The 12,508-nt window shown below is 41.9% G+C and overlaps 1 pseudogene; it reads right to left on the bottom strand.

Moving 5' to 3' along the window:
• Positions 1-1,652: 1,652 nt before the first annotated feature.
• On the bottom strand, positions 1,653-5,390 carry LOC118580648 (annotated as a pseudogene).
• Between the last annotated feature and the right edge of the window lie 7,118 nt (positions 5,391-12,508).

Here is a 12,508-nt window from a genome sequence, read left to right as displayed (position 1 = left end):
GCGGTAATCTGAATGCTGGTCCCTCTAAGTTTCACTTATGGAAACCTAACCCCCGAGTGATGATGGTCTCAGGAGGTGACGAGGGAAGGAGGGTGAAAGCCTCATGATAGAAGTAAGACTGCTCTCACAGGAGTCTGAGAGCTGCCCTGGGCCTTTCATCATGTGAGGATGCAGGAAGGAGCCGCTGTCTGTCTATTATAATGTGGACACGAAACCCATCGATATCTTGAACTCAGATATCCCAGCCCCAGAACTGTGAAAAATGAACTTCTCTTCCTTTTAAGTTACCCAGCATAGTGTATGTTACAGGAATGCTAATGAACTGAGACAGAGTGTACTGTAGTAGAATTGCCATGTGTATTCTTGATTGTTTTGTCAAAATTTATTTTTATTTGTTAATGTATGTGTGTGTGTATGTCTGTGTATGGGTATGTTTATGTGAGTACAGTGCCCATGGAGGCCAAACAAGGCACTGGATTTCTCAAGGCTCCCAATGGTACTGGGAATTGAACTCACATCTTCTGACAGAGTAGTACACTCTCTCAATCTCTGGACCATGTCTTCAGACCCTCTGATTTGTTTTTGAAGCATGAAAAATACTCTGTTTCAATGCCCCAATGATATTCTCCTACATTTTCTCTTGAAATGTTTATAGTTCTAAATTTAATCTATCTGGAGGTTATTTTCCTTTGGGGTTTGAGTAAGGATTCATTTATAAGAATCCAACTGTTCTTACATCATTTACTGCATCATTTGTCCTATATCCACTCACTTATAATGTGTCCCTTTTTACATCTGAGAGGTTCTGTGAAGCCTTTATTAGTTAAGTTGCTTGTATAAATGCAGATCTATGAGGGTTTTTTTTTTCATTTTTAAAAGTTTTTATTTATATTTTGGTTCTATAAGTGAACATTCTTAAATGGAACTCTTCTGTAAGAATATGTAAAAACATAAAAATTTGCCAATTATCAGATCTACACAAATTCTTAACAAAGGTTTTCTGTATAATCCTCATTAGTGAAAACCTTTATGAGCATTACACACTTACTGTAGATATTCAATCTGTTCAGTAACAATAAGGCTACAAAAATTTTATGTGGCACAAATACTTCTACTAAGAAGAAAGCCAGGCAATACAAAAGATCTGAGGGGATCCGAGGAGCGGGTATGTTGTTGAGGCTCAGTATATCTTACTTATTTTGTAGTTTTCTGTCAATTAATTTCAACAGAGCACATAGCAAAGGAGGCATCTCCTTTATTACCTTCCCTTATTTAAGATTCCGTTGTTTATAAAACTGGACCAGTTGTCATAGGCTATTATTTGCATAATTAACCAGAAGCCTCTTACAAAACATTTCATTAGTGATATCAACCAGTTCAGAAGAATAGAAATGACTAAGAAATGGGTTTTGCTAAGCTTGCCAGCTCCTTACATATTACAGGTTGTGGTGCTTCTTCAACTTCTAATTAGAAGATTAACGGCATACATAAAAGGACTACCAATGTAAGCCTGCAAAACTCAATTATTTTCTAGGTGTTCTGATAGATCATTTGATAAGAAAAGAACAACAAAGCAAGGTTTATACGCATTCCAACTTTTCGCTGAGAGACTCTTCCACACTGTCATGTTCCACTTGAGGATGCTTAGTTCTTCAGCAATGTTCCCATTGTCATCCAAGAGCTTTAGGGCAGGGTCTGAATTGCAAACATACTTGGACGTTAGAGAACCTTCCCAATTTTCATCCAGACTTCAAGGATTGTTGTGGATATGGCTCTGTGTAAATAAAATTCTGATTGGCCAGTGGCCAGGCAGGAAGTATAGGCGGGACAAGAGAGAAGAGAATTCTGGGAGGTGAAAGGCTGGGGCGGAGATTCTGCCAGCCGCCACCATGACAAGGAAAATGTAAGGTAATGGTAAGCCACGAGCCATGTGGCAAAGTATAGATTAACAGAAATGGGTTAATTTAAGATAGAAGAAGTAGATAACAAGAAGCCTGCCACGGCCATACAGTTTGTAAACAATGTAAGTTTCTGTGTGTTTACTTGGTTGGTTCTGAGTGTCTATGGGCCTGGCAGGTGAGAGAGATTTGTCCTGACTCTGGGCCAGGCAGGAAAACTCCAACTCCAAATGGCGCTCAACGTGTTGGCAAGAGTTTCCACCTAAAACCTGAGAAAAAACATTCTAAAACAGAACTAAAAACAGCTTCCTAATTGTCTCTCTCAAGTTAGTGGCAGCCTGTTGATTTGAGCTACTATGGCAGGTTCCTGGCATGTGTGTCTGACCTACAGTGTGTTGGAAATGAGGAGTCTACAAGCGGCACTTTACTCTGCTGCATGGTGGATTTAGCCTTTGCTAGTTTAAAAGAAAGAGAGAGAGAGAGAGAGAGAGAGAGAGAGAGAGAGAGAGAGAGAGAAGGAAGGAAGGAAGGAAGGAAGGAAGGAAGGAAGAAAGAAAGAAAGAAAGAAAGAAAGAAAGAAAGAAAGAAAGAAAGAAAGAAAGAAAGAAAGAAAGAAAGAAAGAAAGAAAAAGTTTCTGGGCTATGCACTGCCTTGATAGAACTGCTTCTGATAGTTGATGGTACACATGGCTCCAGACCCAGAGCTGGCGGTAAACTGTACCACCACCATGTTGGGAAGCTGAGGTGGGCGGAGCCAGCATCCAGAGCAGTGTTTTAGTCTTACAAAGATGGATATTATACAGAGAATCTGGTTTATGTCGTCTTTGGGATTTTTCACTGCAGAAAAAGATTTGATCATAAAAGCTGTTGAGTTAAACAAATATGTAAATTTTAAAGGTACCTTGACTTCAAAATTTGGATATAAGGATATGTTGCTTTGGAAAAGAGTCTCTGCTTTTGTTTCCACAGAAAGCCAGAGGCTGTGGATTTGTTCCAGATTAAGATACATCAGGTTTGATCAGCCAAGACCACCTGAAAGGTCTCCAATGACACCATGGCCCAGATGATCCAATATCCAGAATGGTTTCAAGGCAACTGGCTCAGAAGTTTACCCTCACAGACTACTCCATAATCCTAAAATTTTCTTTGTGTCCCCATAAGATACAGTGCCCCCCTCCAGCATGAAGTAGTAAGAGAAACTACGCCCAAATTCCCAGCTGGCTTTGGAGATGGAATTGGCTCACTCCTTCTCTAAACCCAGGCCTATTATTAAAAGAAAAGGTTAAGAGATTCTTGTGTTCCAAATCAGAAGAGCCCTCTGGTGTGGGACATTAAAAAAAAACCAATATTTTTATTTAAAGCAGGTTGATTATAAATGTGATCTCTTTCTAAAGAAGAAAAGAGGATATGATATAGATATAATAGGATGAAAGGGTAGATTAATGAACTTACTTCTAAAGAGCAACAACTTGTTTAAAATGTTTTACATTGGTATAGATTTTAGTCTATGGATACAAACTTAAAGTTAATTTTGTTATACTATGTGTATATTTCTACTCTTGTTTAAGGTATTATGTTTGTATAGCTCATTTAAAATTGTAATGGATAATTAAAAATAGATTAATAATTAATCATCTATGATAATCATACTCGTAGCCATGTTAGTTAAGTCTTTTACATATACATAGAGATATTTCAGATAGATAGGTAATCTCCAAATACTTCAAAGACCTACAGAATATGGCATTTAAAATATTTTTAAAATTTAGACTTTCTGGACAGTGAGACACCAATTTACTTCAGAGAGGAAGATGGCCATTGAAGACACTCCATATGGAATTTATCTTCACCTTGGCAAAAATAGCCATTTAGGCAAGAAACTGTTCTTGCCTGGACTGCTTGATCAACTGGACATGCAGGACCCATAGAAAGAAAGGTGACCACTGAACTTTGCTTGACAAAATGGTCCTTCAGGTTCCTGCTTTACAGAGGAAACTGCCAGACTTTCTACAGGACACTGAAGAAAATGACCAAGAGACTCTAGCCCTGTGGGCTGAAGACAAATGCCCCAACTTTACAAAAGAACATTAGGTGACTGTCCAGGCTGCCAGCTGTCTCTGTCTACCCTGCAAGACTCCCAAAAGTTGCTTACATCCTTCTCCTGGTTCTCAGGTAATATTATATCCTTCTGAGGTCTTTGATGTGGTTGAAGACTAGATAGTTATAATTTTCTCAGTTATGATAAAAGATAAATTAGATATAAAACCTTGGACTCACAAATATAAGATAGATAGGATATCTTCTTTAATATTGTAACTATAATTCTTGCTTGATAATTATTTTGTTATATGTAATTTTACTATCTAAAAGTTAAAACCTTCCTTAAAAAAAACAAAGAAAAGGGGAAGTGTTTTGGATATCGCTCTGTGTAAATAAAATTCTGATGGCCAGTTGTAGATGTAACCGGCTTGTTAAATAAGAAACACAGAACCAATTGCAGAGTTAAAAACCACGAGGTCAGAGCAAGAGAGGAAAACCTTACCCTTCACTGCTTCTGCTGTCCTTCCTCTCCGCAAGAGACCTACTTCTGTGTGTCCTGTCTATTTAAAGACTTTCTGTTCTGTTTTCTCATTGGTTGTAAACCCAGCCACATGACCTCCTCATCACTGCCTGTTTGTACAGACCTCCAGGTCTTCTATGGTTGGTATTGAGATTAAAGGTGTGTGTCTGCCATGCTGATTGTTTCCTTGAACACACAGAGATCTACCTAGCTCTGCCTCCCAAGTGCTGGGATTCAAGGCATGCATCACTGCCGCCCAGCTTCTGCTCTGGCTTGCTCTGACCTCAAGGCAACTTTATTAACATACAAATAAAATCACATTTCAATACAAATAAAATATCACTATAGCCAGTGGCCAGGCAGGAAGCATAGGCAGGACAACAGAGAAGAGAATTCTGGGAGGTGAAAGGCTGGGGCGGAGATTCTACCAGCCGCCACCATGACAAGGAAGATGTAAGGTAATGGTAAGCCACGAGCCATGTGGCAAAGTATAGATGAATAGAAATGGGTTAATTTAAGATAGAAGTAGATAACAAGAAGCCTGCCATACAGTTTGTAAACAATGTAAGTTTCTGTGTGTTTACTTGGTTGTGTCTGAGCGTCTATGGGCCTGGCGGGTGAGAGAGATTTGTCCTGACTCTGGGCCAGACAGGAAAACTCCAACTACAAAGGATAGCTCCTGCATACAGCTTTTTGGTTTCAAATTGACCTTCTTCCTAACAGCACCCTCTGCAAGCAGGATCCAGCTGAAGCAGGTTAGACTGTCCAAGAAGATCACCAGAGCTGCAGAGCAAGTTGCTGGAGAAACCCAACTCTCTGCATGCCTCTGACAAAAACTCAGCCCCAAGAGCAGACACAGCTTGAAATGCAGTTGCCAGCAGCAAGTGTAGCCCTACAGTGGGCCGCAGCCCCCCAGCCCGACCGGCTGCCATCCCTGTGGTCCCCTGTCAATGAGTTTTAACCCAAGATGCTAATATAATCCATCTAGAATATAGACCATGAATCTACAATTCCAGGAGGAAATCGCCCATAAACCTTACTTTGAGAAAGATAATCCTGGGTCTGTGAGATTGCTCAGCAGGAAAAGCACTTCCCATGCAAACATGAAGACCAGAATTCAGATCCCCAGTACTCATGTAAATGCCAGGCAGGCAGAGCTGCCTTGATCCCAGCACCCAGGAAGAAGAGATGAAACCCCTGAACAAACCAAGGCGAGAGAGGCAAGCTCAGTCAGAGAGCTCTGGGTTCAAGTGAGAGACCCGGTCTCAGTGCATAAGGTGAAGAGTGATATATCAACCTCTGGCCTCCATACACATGAGCACATGCATGTTCACACACCCATATACATGTGCATACCACATACATGAAAGGAACATGGTCCCAGGCATTGGTAAACATGCTGTGTTAATAGTTCCAAGGAAAATATTCTAGAATACAGGGGTTCCTTCTTTTCACAGTCCATTCTCAACCATGTGGCACCTAGCAATTTAACACCCCCTAGTCAGCAGCTCATTTTAAGCCAATTTGACTCACAGAAATCTAATCAGAGAAGCTAAACCATCCTTCATGCTAAACTTAGAAAGTTTACACTAAGCAGGTGGGTATATCTGAACAGCTAACTTCAGCATAGTAATTAGCAGGAGGCTTGACTCTGCCCTGGAACAGGACTATCTCCCCCACACAACAGTGTAACATTACCTCTGTACTCCTCAACAAGTTAATGACATTGGCACAAAGAATAAATTACTGGCTATATGAGTACCGCGCGCGCGCGCGCACACACACACACACACACACACACACACACACACACACAAGGAGTGATTACAATGGGCAGAATTTGCTTTTTAAAGTCTCCTATCATACTCAGTGCAAACTCAAAAATTAAGCAATTAGTCCATGGGCTCCCACTTGCTAATTTAAAGTAAAAATAACAACTACTTCAAAACTGCTTTTGCTAAAAAGCACTGACTCATTTGGGCCCACAGGTACACTCTTGGCATCCCTATCTTCATTTTGCATCTCTCTCCTTTGTGGTAAAACTGGGTCAGATTCTTGCTCAACTCTGCACATAGACACATCAATCAATCACTCCAGGAGTCTCTATCCAAGCTGCCGATATCTTACCTATCTTATACCTCCTCCAGGCTAAAGGCACAAAGATAAAGATAACTGAGATATGTCACCTATTACAGTGTCCTGTCCCAGATATCCAAAAGGCACCGGAAGGTCTCTAGTCATTATCCTAAATCTGTAGTCACTTTGGATTCCAGGAAGAGCAAATCCTTGCAGATTGGTCACCCCTGTGCTGGAGCAAAGGTCTCATGCAAACCAGCTTGTCCCCACAAAACAATGATTTCTCTCAACTACCTTTCCAAATCAGAACTTTGATAATGTTCAACCATGCCACCCCTTGACCAAGCTGGCTTAATTATGCCCCCATCCCCAGCCCAACGCTTTCTTCCTCTCTCTGAAACCTAAAGCTTGTGACAGTGTCAGGAAAACTGGCTGAGACCTTGAGCCTTGTGTTCCCAACACAGCTCTGTTGATTTGAATCCTTTCCTACAGTTCCTCATCACTTTCAGTTGCTTTTAAGAATTATCTTCGGGTTGGGGATTTAGTTCAGTGGTAGAGCGTTTGCCTAGAAAGCGCAAGGCCCTGGGTTGGATCCCCAGCTCAAAAAAAAAAAAAAAAAGTATTATCTTCAATTATGTGTGTGCCTGTGTGCTATAGTGATATTTTATGTGTATTGAAATGTGATTTTATTTGTATGTTAATAAAGTTGCCTTGCGGTCAGAGCAAGCCATAGCAGGAGCCGGCGGTGGTGGTGCATGCCTTTAATCCCAGCACTTGGGAGGCAGATTTAGGCGGATCTGTGTGTGTTCAAGGATAGAGCCAGCATGGTGACACACACCTTTAATCTCAATACCAACCATAGAAAACCTGGAGGTCTGTACAGACAGGCAGTGATGAGGAGGTCATGTGGCTGGGTTTACAACCAATGAGAAGGCAGAACAGAAAGTCTATAAAAAAGAAAAAAAAAAAACACACAGAAGTAGCTCCTCTTGCGGAGAGGAAAGACAGAGCAGCAGTGAAGGGTAAGGTTTTCAGCTCTCAGCTATTGCTCTGACCTCTTGGCTTCTAACTCTGTAATTGGCTTTGTGTTTCTTATTTAACAAGACGATTACATTTACAGTGTGCCTGTGTATAGGTGTGTGCACCTGAGTGCAGGTGTTCAGAAGAGCTGTTGGAATGCCTGCAGCTGGAGTTACAGGCAGCTCTGAGTCCTCCTCTACCCACCCTCACAGGACATACGGGTTCTGGGAACTGAATTGGGTCCTCTGCAAGAGCAACAAGTGACCTTAACCATTAAGCCATGTCTGTAGCCCCTCTGTTTGCTTTCTTTGGAGGGAAGTGAGAGCCAACATGTTAGACTAATCCCCCTTTCTCCCAGCAGAAGTCAGTCACCCACTTGTTCTTTCACAGCATTCTTTCCTCCAGTTTTCTTGTTAGACAGGAGACACGGCTCTGTGGGGAAAGCATTTGATGTTCAAGCATGAAGACCAGAGTTTTGATCCCTGGAGCCCATGTTAAACTGGGTGGATTGAAGCCTACAATTTCAGTGTTTCTAGAATGAGACAGGGTGGAGGTAGGGGTGTGGGGAGTGTGGGCAGAGATGGGACAATCTCTGGAATCTTGCAGGCCAACTAGCTTGGGGTACACTCTACAATTTCAAACAACAAAGAGACCCTTTCTCAAACAAGGTGAGAGAAGACCAATATGGAAGCTGTCTTCTGACCTCCACCCCAGCATTCTCTCTCTCTCTCTCTCTCTCTCTCTCTCTCTCTCTCTCTCTCTCACACACACACACACACACACACACACACACACACACACACACACACACGAGAGAGAGAGAGACAGAGAGAGAGACAGAGAGAGAGAGACAGAGAGAGAGAGACAGAGAGAGAGAGACAGAGAGAGAGAGAGGCAGACAGAGAGCTGAAACTTCTAATGTTATTATCTTTAAATCTCCAACTGGCTAACTTTGCATTTCCCAATAACCATGTGTCTCATATAGAGAGATAAGGGACCAATAAAAAAGTAAATAATCCTGTGTCATTTCTAAACAGGTCATGACACATATGTTGAAGGGATGATTTAGAAGATGACTACCTGATATGTCCAATAGTTATCCAAGGATTTTGGTTTCAACTATTTTAGATACTACATTTTTAATTGAGATAAAATCAACTTGTTCCAAGAAGTTTACAAGAGCTAGAAATTAGAGAGTAGTAAAACAACCCCTCCTCTGAAATCATTCATGTTTGTAACTGATCCCCTCCCCGTGGATAAACTGCACATAAGAAACTCCTTGATCCTTCCCAGTCTCATCTTGCTCGTGTGGCATCTCCCCACTGGAAGCCTTACCCAGCCTTGCTGCCATGTGCTTCCAATATGGAGCTGCAACAGGGAAAAGTTGTAATTTCCAAATCTCTTCCTTTCAGCTATTGAAATAAGGCGACTTAGAGAATGCAAGACACTACAAACACAGAGAACTTCCGGAAATACATTGGGGTAAATGTGCTTTCGTGTGGCGAAATCCCTGGGCTCAAATTCAAGACGACTGGATGATTCAGAGCCTGTCAGTGCTGCTTGTCTGGTCTGTGTTCTTAGACTGTTACTTAAACCGGGAGAAAAATCGGCTGTCGTCTACAACATTCCTGGTCAACAGAATGGACCCCTTTCAAACCCAAGTAAGTGCTCACATGCTGTTGCTGGTATTGACTGAATTCCTCAGTGACTCATTCTCCAAGCTGTGTCTCTTCCAGGTTTATAATTCTCCCCACACTTAGATGGCCACACTTCTGCATTTAGGTCAATATGTGGGAGGGCAAATTGCCTTACAAATCAACCAGATTAGATAATTAAAACTTTCAGGTACACGTTACTTTTAGCACTGTAAGTATTGTGGGCAGATATTTAAATGGAATTATTGCCCAAATGAGAAAGCATTTGGGACATGGAAGCCATTTCTGAATTATCAAGAACTAAAAATCCTGAGTGTTGAACAGGGAACTCATAAATAGGATGAAGAGTCACAAAAGAGGTCTGGGAATTCAATCTTGCCAACAACACATGCATGCGCGCGCGCACACTCCCCCCCAGCCCCCCACCTCCCACCCACACCTATTGGAACCTTCAACAGAAGGCAAGAGGTGTTGCTATGATGTGACCAAGAAGAAATAGAAGGCAGATTTGTTGCCCATAGCATTTCTTCCCAAGTCTCCAGTTTAGTTTTAGCTTATTACATAAAGCTTAACTCAAACCCGTATGCTGAATGCTAGCGATTTCTCTTCTTGGGTAGGAAGTGAAAACACAGGTGATTGAAAAGCTGAGATGATCAACATTAATTTTCATTCTGTTCCTTTATGGTAAAGGGGGTTGGAAGAGACCAACTATGAGCTAGACTCGTTGCCCCTCACCAGAATTGCAAGAGCAGCTCGCTATACAGCCCAGCTGTAGAATGGGTGCAGCCACATGTTTTCATTGCAGAAGAGTCATTTCCACATTTCCGTAGCTCCGGTCTGTAACATCTGGGTTACTGAGTTGTGGCACCCTCAAAACCACCAGCATAAATGCCATCCTCCTGTGGGTATTCAAACCAGTCCCCTAAACAAGCACTGCCTGCCTCCAGGTGCTGCTGCCCAGATACAAATAAGACAAGGGCAGAGCCTGAGCACAGGGCAGCCTCAGTGTGCCCCCCACTATCTTTCAAACTTGCTTTAAAATTGAGTTCCTAATTCTTAACTGCTATAAAATACTAAAGAACTTACCAGCATTGGGAACTCTGATATAAATTTTTAAACAACCCACCCAGTGTTTTAGATTGCCAGCTGTTTGTGAGCCCAGGCCCTTCTCATTGAGTGCCTCTTGTGATTACACAAAGTGTTTATAGTCCTACTTGCCAGTTGTGAAGGCAGAGGGTCAGAAGTAGGATGCTGCTCCCAGTAATGTCACTGAATGCCTCCACAGGCATCAGACCTAAGTAGCTTACCAAAACATCTATCATAGCAGTGGCAAATAGCTACCAAGTTTCACTTCCTCCAGCCCTTAACTGTAGTTGGAGTTTTCCTGCCTGGCCCACAGTCAGGACAAATTTCTCTCACCTGCCAGGCCCATAGACACTCAGAACCAACCAAGTAAACACACAGAAACTTACATTGTTTACAAACTGTATGGCCGTGGCAGGCTTCTTGTTATCTACTTTTTCTATCTTAAATTAACCCATTTCTATTAACCTATACTTTGCCACATGGCTCGTGGCTTACCATTACCTTACATTTTCCTTGTCATGGTGGCAGCTGGCAGAATCTCCGCCCCAGCCTTTCACCTCCCAGAATTCTCTTCTCTCTTGTCCCACCTATACTTCCTGCCTGGCCACTGGCCAATCAGAATTTTATTTACACAGAGCCATATCCACAGCACTTAACTACTAAGAGCTGTCTTCCTTAAGATGGCTTCAGAAGTGTGTGTGTGTGTGTGTGTGTGTGTACACATATATTTTTTAAGGCACTAACAAGGTTTCTCTTCTAATGGGTCTTTTTTTTTACCATCAGAACTTTCTTCTCTCTCCAAGGTTGGGAGTTACTCATGTTCCTTACCTTCTGAGACATGTTCTCCTCCTTCAGAAGCCTTCCTGGCCTAGGTGCCTCCCCCAGGAAGTAGGTGCTGATAAGCTGATGGAGAAGAGAAACTGGGTGTGCCCATCCAAGGTCCCACCCTTTCCCCCAGACAAGGATCAATTTCCTTATCCCCAAGTCATCCAACCACCTCTTGCCAAGTTCCATAAAGTTCTTGTATTAAAAGGCATTTGCTTACAACACATTTGTATTAACAGATTTGATACATACAAGATAATTCTCTCTATAGCCAAAGCCAAGACACCTGTGCCTGTTATTCTGCATTCTAATCATAGCTAACTACATATTTTTCTTTCAACTCCTTACAAAAACTAAAAAGAATTTTAAAATCCAAAAGACGCCTGAGATTTCTAATTAGGAATAACCATAGCCAAAGGAATAATTTAAACAGCAAGAATCTCAGACATCATTAAGGGGAAACCTGATCATGGGCTTCATATAAAAGCTTGCCTTGGTAACTGCCATATATTTTGGTGTGCATCAAATCTGGTTGGCAGTAATCAAAGCAAATTTTGGGAGAGACGTAGAAAGATGAAACCAGCAAGCTAAGAATGTGCAGCACTGCATGTGTTTCCACTGTAGAAAGTGTGGGGAAGAAATGAGGGGCTTACGGGGGTCCTATGGGGTTTTCCAATGGCAGCCTTCTTAAGCAGCTCCTGGAGAGCCTGTGTTGCAGTTTCGTGGCCACCTCCACCTGCTGGGGAGGCCAGTGGGGTGGGAGAAGGGCAGAGTCTGTGCTTTCAAGTGCCTCATGTGACTCTGTTGAAGGTTTTTTTTTCTCACTACTTTTTAAGTTCTCTACATGTTGACAAATACCAAGAATGAAACAAGGTGCCTGACCAGTGGTCCCTTCTCCAAGATCAAGGCTCAGCAAACTCTTCCAGAAAAGAGTTTAACAGTAGGAATCTGGGGGCCTTGTGGGCAAAAACCTCCTTCATTGTTACCAAGCCACCATAAAGTTATCAGTAGTCAATATAATTTGCATATCATTTTCACACAGTAAAAGGCTTTCCTTTTCATAATATCCCTAAAATCAAAAACCATTCTTAGCCCTCAGCAGAGCCACAGAACACCAGAACTTACTCCTCCATCAACAACAATGTATTAAATATTTCTTTTTTTTTTTTCCAGAGCTGAGGACCGAACCCAGAGCCTTGCACTTGCTAGGCAAACGCTCTACCACTGAGCTAAATCCCCAACCCCAGTATTAAATATTTCAAAGGAATTCACTATAATGAACGATGAACCATCAAGTGATAGATATGGCCATTACTCGAAGCAGATCACTATCTAATGTATATATATCAAAACTTTATAATGTACCTTGCATGTGCAATGATGACGTT

Source organism: Onychomys torridus, chromosome 1 (assembly GCF_903995425.1).
Source record: "Onychomys torridus chromosome 1, mOncTor1.1, whole genome shotgun sequence".
Classification (NCBI taxonomy): Eukaryota; Metazoa; Chordata; class Mammalia; order Rodentia; family Cricetidae; genus Onychomys; species Onychomys torridus.
This window is presented reverse-complemented; position numbering and strand designations above follow the sequence as displayed.